Raw genomic sequence first — 8,626 nt, forward strand, 5'->3', positions numbered from 1 at the left:
TTAGTTATTTTTAGTCCCGCTTTAGTTCTGGTTTAGTCCTGTTTTAGTCCTGGCTTAGTTCTTGTTTAGTCCCGGTTAAGACCCAGTTTAGTCCTGGTTTAGTCCTGGTTTAGTCCTGGTTTAGTCCTGGCTTAGTCCTGGTTTAGTCCTGGTTTAGTCCTGCTTTAGTCCTGGTTCAGTCCTGGTTTAGTCCTGGTTTAGTCCTAGTTCAGTCCTGGTTTAGTCCTGGTTTAGTCCTGGTTCAGTCCTGGTTTAGTCCTCATTTAGTTCTGTTTTAGTCCTGGTTTATTCCTACTTTAATCCTAGTTTAATTCTGGTTTAGTCCTGGCTTAGTCCTGGTTTAGTCCTAGTTCAGTTCTGGTTTAGTCCTGGTTCAGTCCTGGTTCATTTCACAGATGTAGGCCACTAGATGGTGACATATTTGTTCTTAAAGTAATAGTCTCTTATCAGTGATGTTTTCTGTAATATTCACATTATGGAGGTTTATATGTTTGAGTTAAACGCAGATGCAGCTTACAACAGAGAGGAGCACTTTGTCTGTGACTCTCCCAAAACAAACACTGCTCTTTTTTGAGTGAAAGAAGTGATTTATTCTCATTCAAAGTCGCACAGTTACATTTGTGTTTACTGTTGTCACTAAAACATGTCTGGGCTCGTCCGGGATTTGAACCCGGGACCTCTCGCACCCAAAGCGAGAATCATACCCCTAGACCAACGAGCCACACAGAAAGTACATGATGACGTCTACAAAATCTGTCCCAGAGCCGAACCCGGTGAGAGGGGTGTGTTTTGGAGGACATTTTATGAATTTCCAAACCTCGGGCGTTTGGGGAGCCCCGTGTTTCATCTTTCTCCCTCCTACCCCGCCCCAAGAGTCCTGCTCCGTTTTGTTATTTATTTTTTATTTATTTTATTGTCATCAATGGGACCGGGGATGTAACTTACTCGGTTTACATCTATATCTTACCAAATAGATTTTCTGTCTTAAAAAAACTTACTAGTTCATATGGGTTAAGAAAAGTTGGAGAAAACAATATTTACTCAGGAATTGGAAATAAATTGTGAAAGTGTTTGAATGTAGAGTAATTTAGCTTTTTACTAATTTATTTATGTGTTTTTGGTTTGTCAGCCCCAACAGCATCATTAACAAACCAAAGACAATTGAAAGAATTGAAAATGTTGGAAATGAAAGTAGATCTTCATAATGAGAAACAATGACTTCTTAAAAGAACAACTGGCAACAGGTCCTTTCATTTTTAAAAATGTTCATAATCATTCCAGAATATTCACTTGTGTTGTCCTGTGAAATATTAAAATTGGTTTGACAATCTGAGAGTCATCTGAAAATGGTGGTAAATATTCATTTGTATTTGTTTACATTACAGCTCTCAGGAAAACTGACCCAGGTTTCAGCTCCACTGGCTGCAGTCAGGTTTCTGATGAAGCAAATGACACTTCTGACACAGAAGCAGAAAGTGTCAATGCAATATCATCAGAAAATGATACTGAGAATTCATCAGCTGATGAACAAAAGAAGAAAAGAAGAATGAAGAAGAGAAGAGTCACTGTCACTGAAATTGTATTGTCAGAGAGGTAAGGTTTTACTTTATACTTACTTTATTTAACCATGTCACTTCTGAGCCAAGGCAGGGTTGGACATTGGGCATTTGTGGCATTTCTCCACTGTGCAATCTTCCAAACAACCAAATCCACATGACCATGATGGTTTTAAATTGAGGTTAAATGCAAATTGTATTGACTCTTTTCCCTGTGCATACCAACATACTGAACTCTAAATGATCTATCCATAACATAGACCTGCTGAACCCTATAAAATCTATTTGGCCTCATTACACATTATTCTAATAACAGCTATGCGATGTCTTCATCTTCACAAGTGTATAAACGTGGTTCCCCGCTATTTTTGCCCTGAAAATTGTGAAACATGTTTTTGAACTCATCCAGTGAATAATTAGGGTGTTAGAATGTGGGTAAAGGAGATTTGAGTGTAGAACACTGCTATTTTAAATATTTTATCTTTTATTCTTTCCATTTTCTTATTTACACTTCAAGGTCCAAGAGAAGTGGTGGCCAGATACCAGAAGATTTTGAAGATATTCAAGCGAGGTGGCACCACGGCTCGGGCCTTCAAAAAATATGGGGTGGACTGTAGTACAGTTGTCATCACTGCTCCAATTGCCAAACTGTACATAGGCGCTCCAGAAAAGTACAAACAAATGATGCAGACTTACAGTAGAGCTGTGAAGCTGTCAGTGTTCACAGCCCAGTGTTCACTGGCTCTTTCTGAAGATGCTGAGGTAGAGCAAAAGGTCAAAACTCTGAAAGATTCAGGGAAGCTAATTCCTTTTAAACCTAAACAGTAGAATGTATTAATTCTTAAAAAATAGAGAGAATCTATAAGGTTCTGTGGCCTGTACAGTCGGTCTAATGCAGAATAAGCTCTTCTTTAGGTACCAGTGGTTGCCCTTACGAGCCTATACAGGAATGCAGGACAGTGAAGTAACTGAACAGGCCTATAGGGGCGACCACTGGTACCTAAAGAACACCTATTTGATAGGGTTTGAATTGTTTTTTTGTTTTTTTTATGTGACCTCAAAACTGTAAAGGCACATTTATTGATAAGTTATATGTTTTTTTAAACATTTGATGGCCAGATTTTTGTTTTTAATCAAAGTTCTTTGAGACCTTTAAAAGAAGAGTTCACAAACGGAGTCGGGGTTGAAAGTTCATAATAAGATGTTTATAAGATGTTTAACAGACAAAACGGATTTCAATTGTTTATAAATGTTCTGAAAAAATGTAACACACATCCAGATGTTTTGTATCCATGTTGCTTGGCTTGCTTTTTTAAGGACAGTTGATTCCCACCTCTGTTGAAGTTAAAATTCAGGGGGAAATGGGTCATGACACTCGGGGCTTAGATAATGTCTAGTACAGTACCTTAACAAATAGCAACCACAGGATAACATTATATTTTATATGTTTGTGTTGGTATAACATGCATAATACGCCCCTCAGACGCATCCCTCCCATGCGATTCAGAAAAGATTTAACCACAGCATTATACAGTTTTTAAGAGTGTTTTTACAGTCCATCCATGAGTGCGCTGTATTTCATTGCCTTGTTTAAGGATTGCTCATCAGGCCTATTTTCTTCCTCTGTGTGCGTGTGATAAGACTCATTGTCATATCCATGGATGTTGTTTAGGGTTAGGGTTAGTTTGGATGTCGGCCAAGTCGTCAATGGCTTCACCTCATCCCAAAAAAGCAGAGTTACAAAGGGCTTCACAACAAAGTAAAAAAAACACAATACATAAAAATAAGGAAAAATAAAATGCAAAACAGAGAAATGCAAAGAAAAGATGCACACATAAAACCGGACAATTTAAAAAAAGGCCTGGCAATAAGTGAGTTTTACAGAGTAATTTAAAACATGATAATGATGGCACAAGCCTTATCTCTTCAGGTAGATTGTTTCAAATCTGACTTTGGAACAGCTCCAGAGACCTGCCTGAGGATGTGAGGATGTGAGGCTGCACGAGGGCTCACAGGCAGGGGCGGCGCTGCACATTTTTGGTTGGAGTTATGCAGGTGCTAAGTTCTTTGATGGTGGCGCTGACTTAACATGTTCATTTATCGTCTTATATGGCTGCGAGCGCATCCTCTCGATCTACCATGTCTGCTTGGCTGTTTTAAACAAGTTTAAATGTAGTTAGCCCCTGTGGTGATTCAGGAAACATAATATGGACTTTTTTATTGTACTTTCATGTTGTATACTCTCTGGTTGCTAATAAACTGTGTAAATGAAAATTGGTGCTTTAAAAGTTATAAGTAAAATCTTAAAATCAATTCTAAAACACCCAGGCGGCCAGTGAAGGGAAACTACAGTAAAAACATACTGTGAAACATCCCAGGCAAAGCAACACAGGGGGTGACCTTCAACCATATATATATATATATATATATATATATATATATATATATATATATATATATATATATATATATATATATATATATATATATATATATATATATATATCTCAGTGTGCTGAGGGTCCATGTCTGCAGGTGCTGGGTCTTGTACTGATGCTAAACAAACTTGTCCTGGGTTGAACTTCAGCGTCACGTCTCTTTTCAACTCTCAGGTTACTGCAATTTATTCAACAACAGGCAAATCATGTATTAAATACATTTATTTAGAATATATAAATAGACAGGCTCAAAAAAATTAAAGATGGAAATTGTGAAAATGTTTTTAGATTACGCATTCCCATTTTAATTCCATCCTCCAACCACAATAATATTATAGTGAAGTGTGGAAAACACATTTTATATTTTACATATATATATGTGTGTGTGTGGGGGTGGGGGGGGGGCGTGTGGGGGAGGGGGGGGCGTGTGTGTGTGTGGGGGGGGTGCACACCTGCACACACCCTCACAGCTGTGTCAGAGCGTTGCTATGGTGATGTGCAGGTAGTAGCAGTAGTAGTTTCTCGCGGGGGGGGGGGGGGGGGGGGGGGGTTGCTATGGTGATGTGCATCAGCATCGGATTCTAGAATCCTAAAAGTTTATAAGGGGCTGTACGGCACAGACTTGGCTCATTTCTCGACTAGTCAGCGAACTGAAAGCACCTTTTCCCGTCAGCTCCTGACTTTACACAGCATTAGTTCAAAACTCCTCCAAAACTCCTCAGCTTCCTAAACAGATTTTTGAGTACTACAGGTGAATATGATTGTTGCATTTGTTTATGCACATACACGTTGACTTAGTGCAAACTGTTAACCATGATCTGAAGTGTACCAAAGACGTGAACGCAAATTTCTCAGATATTTCTTTGCCATATCAATTTTAACTTTGTTGACAGTGTTGTGAGCACATTTTTAGACTGGTTTTAGGAATTTCATAGCAGTACATTTCATTAAAATTCATTTAGTTTACAGTAATCTAGTGTTTACTGCAGAAAGTTGAGATCAAAATGTGAACTAAAGCTACAATTGTAGCCTGGTTTAACTTAACTTAAACTTGAATAACCTACTATTTCTTCTATTTTAGAACGATTTTTGTTATATTTAGAATTTGACAATTATGTAAATGAACAGTAACACATCTTGAAGTGTAGTTGATTGCAGGCCCTTTACTGTCTTATGTACAAGATACAGCTTAGATTCACTTTTTATAACTTTAATCATGAACGACATGTGCATACTACTACAAGTTTGACCTTAAAACAACACAAAACACATCAACATCGTCTTTACTTTAAACACAGTATTAAAATGCATTTGTTTCCATTGCAGATTCACCTCTGTCTGTCGCTCAAAGAGCCCAACATGGCCTCCTTCAACCTGAGGTTAGAGATCATGTCTCTCCTGAGTGCCCCGCGAGAGAATGAACTCATCCCAGAAATGGGCCATACTGAGTCCACCACAGAGCTGGACCACTGGTTGGACATCGAGGACTTTCTCAAAGCTGAGGTGGACCGTGATTTCCGGTCCCCATGTCCTCCAGAACCAAACCCTGTACCTGACTATGTTCAGGTACCACTGGCCGAACCCGAGGTGGTAGAAGACCGCCTGCTTGACGTCTTCTGCGCTACTAAATACCCTCTATCTTATCCATGGGTAGACCATAACGAGGATGAAGACGCCTGTATTATCCCTACGCCTGGCGATGAGGAGGAGGACATACGTACAGAGGACAGTCCACCTACTGCTCCACCTACTGCTGTGTGCGTGGACCCTACTCCATTGTTTGACGTCCCTCCTCCCAAGTCTCCGCACTGTCGAGGGACGAGAAAACGTAAAATTTCTGATGATGAGGGTCCTGGGTCCAAACGCCTGGCCCTTTCTTCTGTGTTCATGGACCCTGCTCCTGTGTCTGTGGACCCTGGATTTGATGTCCTTGACTCTATGCTTAAGGCCATCTCTTCTGTGTCCATGGACCCCGCTCCTGTGTCCATGGACCCCACTCCTGTGTCCATGAGCCCCAACCCTGTGTCCATGGACCCCACTCCTGTGTCCATGGACCCTACTCCTGTGTTTGACGTCCCTCCTCCCAAGTCTCCGCACTGTCGAGGGACGAGAAAACGTAAAATTTCTGATGATGAGGGTCCTGAGTCCAAACGCCCTGCCCTCTCTTCTGTGTCCATGAGACCCAACCCTGTGTCCATGGACCCCGCTCCTGTGTCCATGGACCCCGCTCCTGTGTCCATGGACCCCGCTCCTGTGTCCATGGACCCAGCTCCTGTGTCCATGGACCCCGCTCCTGTGTCCATGGACCCCGCTCCTGTGTCCATGGACCCTACTCCTGTGTTTGACGTCCCTCCTCCCAAGTCTCCGCACTGTCGAGGGAAAAGAAAACGTGAAATTTCTGATGATGAGGGTCCTGAGTCCAAACGCCCGGCCCTCTCTTCTGTGTCCATGGACCCCGCTCCTGTGTCTGTGGACGCTGGATTTGACGTCCTTGACTTTATGTTTAAGGCCATCTGTTCTCTGCCCAATCCTGTATCCGTGGACCCTCCTGTGTCCATCGACCCTTCTCCTGTGTCCGTGGACCCCACTCCTCTGTCCATCGACCCTCCTCCTGTGTCCGTGGACCCAACTGTTGTGTTTGAGACCCCTGGATTTGAGGTCCTGGACTTTATGTTTGAGGAGCCTCGCTCTTTGGTTGAGGCCCATGATACTGCGTTGGAGCCCACAGATTCCATACTTCACACCCCTCCTCTCCACCGGCTGGACTCTGCGTTTTCTAGACCCTTGACAGCCAAACTTACAGAGTCAAAGCGTCCAGCCCCTGCTCCTGCATCCATGGGCCCCACACCTCTTGCTGAGGCCCCCACAGCCCCTGCTCCTGCATCCATGGGCCCCACACCTCTTGCTGAGGCCCCCACAGCCCCTGCTCCTGCATCCATGGGCCCCACACCTCTTGCTGAGGCCCCCACAGCCTTTTCTGTTTTCAAAAAGCATCAGTGGGAGAAGGTCAAGACTGAGCTCCGGACCAAAAACACGATGGTCCTGAACGCTGTGCTGCAAAAAAGAGTAAGTCTGAAACAAGTCTTTTCTATGTTCTTCCTATAAAATGCCTTTGCTAATGCTAACATGCTAATACAAAATAATTCAAAGTGCTGAAGAACCTTATGTAAAACTTAATGTGATGAGTGAAAGATTATTACAATCAGGCTTAACCTAAAGACAAATGCTAAAGGCGCTGTACCTGATTTTCACTGTCCAAAAACAAGAAAAACAGAACTAATTCATTTGAAACTGTTTGCAGCAATCCAAAGTTATTCCTCACTTACCTTATACTTTCTGAACATCCTAATTATTCACCACGATGAATTTATACCCGCTTTTCAGTTTCGCCATCACATTTACAACAACTAGCATGTGTACTGTGTACTTCCTGATTAACAGACAATATAATGCTTTATAATTAGATGCAGATAGATAAGTAGACAGCAGACTTATTTTGACCTCAAGATCTGCTCAAACAATTTATCCGTATGAATTTTGCTCTAATACATGAAAATGATCAGGTACGGGGCCTTTAAAGTGGAACTAAACACTTATGCCAGGAGTGTGTGATCACAAACACCTCTCTGCAGGAGCGAGGTTTGAAGTGTGCACTCCTGTTTGACCAATCACACTGTTCCTTTTACCCTCAGCTTCTGTTTGTGGTTGTGGGCGGAGTTTATGTGTTTAGTCCCACTTTCAAAGTTCATTGACTGCAAAACTTGGAGTGATCAGAAATGCATGAAATGATATTAACAAATGTATGTGCTTGTGTTCTCCACAGTGGGAGCGTCTACCTGAGGGTGTAAAAGGCCGGTACGTCGCTCAGGCTGTAAAAATAGGAATGATCCTTCAGCAGAGGAGGTCTGCCTCTCACAGTTCTAACCGGCCTCAGACTTCCAACAACAAGAAGCAGAGGACGTAAACACACAGAGACCATCTTTACCTTTGATGAGCATTAAAAACAATAAAAATTTGTTTGTCTATTTTTGTATAATTATGACGTATTAGGGTTGTCAATAGTATCAAAACTCAGATACTGATGCTAAAACTAGTATTGAAACTAGATACTCATTTGTGTAGGTATCTAAAAATGTCACATTCACATGACAGAAATGAATCTTTCCTGAAAAGCTTTAGAATGATCTTGAGCTGTATCAGAACAAGTATAAGACCACACACTACGACCACGATGGAACCACCAACTGGATGACACAGATATAAAGCCACATGGGAACAGAAAAGAAACTACTATGATTTAATGTTGAAAATTACATTTTATTGTCTAAAGAAAGAGTGTTTTTTAATTATCATTGTAGTATTGGAGTCAGTATTGAGTATCAAATCTGTCAGGAGCAGTGGGCATTCATCTGAAGAGTTTGACCTACGTTTGGTCAGAAGGACTACTTCAATTCAGTTCAATACAGATCACACTATACAAAGGAAAAGTACAATAAAACACCAAGATATCCTGTGTAGCTAGTATTAAATGCCAGGGAGAAAAGGTGGGCTTTCAATCTAGTCTTAAACTTCAATTCAATTTCACTTCAATTCATTTATTTTTGTAACGCCCAAAATCACAACAACAGTGTC

General features: G+C 41.3%; 1 non-coding gene across 1 annotated transcript; it reads right to left on the reverse strand.

The window, feature by feature from the left end:
- Positions 1–649: 649 nt before the first annotated feature.
- trnap-ugg (transfer RNA proline (anticodon UGG)) lies at positions 650–721 on the reverse strand. The gene has a single exon. It is a non-coding gene; the product is annotated as a tRNA-Pro (tRNA).
- Positions 722–8,626: the final 7,905 nt, after the last annotated feature.

Source organism: Periophthalmus magnuspinnatus, chromosome 16 (genome assembly GCF_009829125.3).
Source record: "Periophthalmus magnuspinnatus isolate fPerMag1 chromosome 16, fPerMag1.2.pri, whole genome shotgun sequence".
In the NCBI taxonomy this organism is placed as follows: Eukaryota; Metazoa; Chordata; class Actinopteri; order Gobiiformes; family Gobiidae; genus Periophthalmus; species Periophthalmus magnuspinnatus.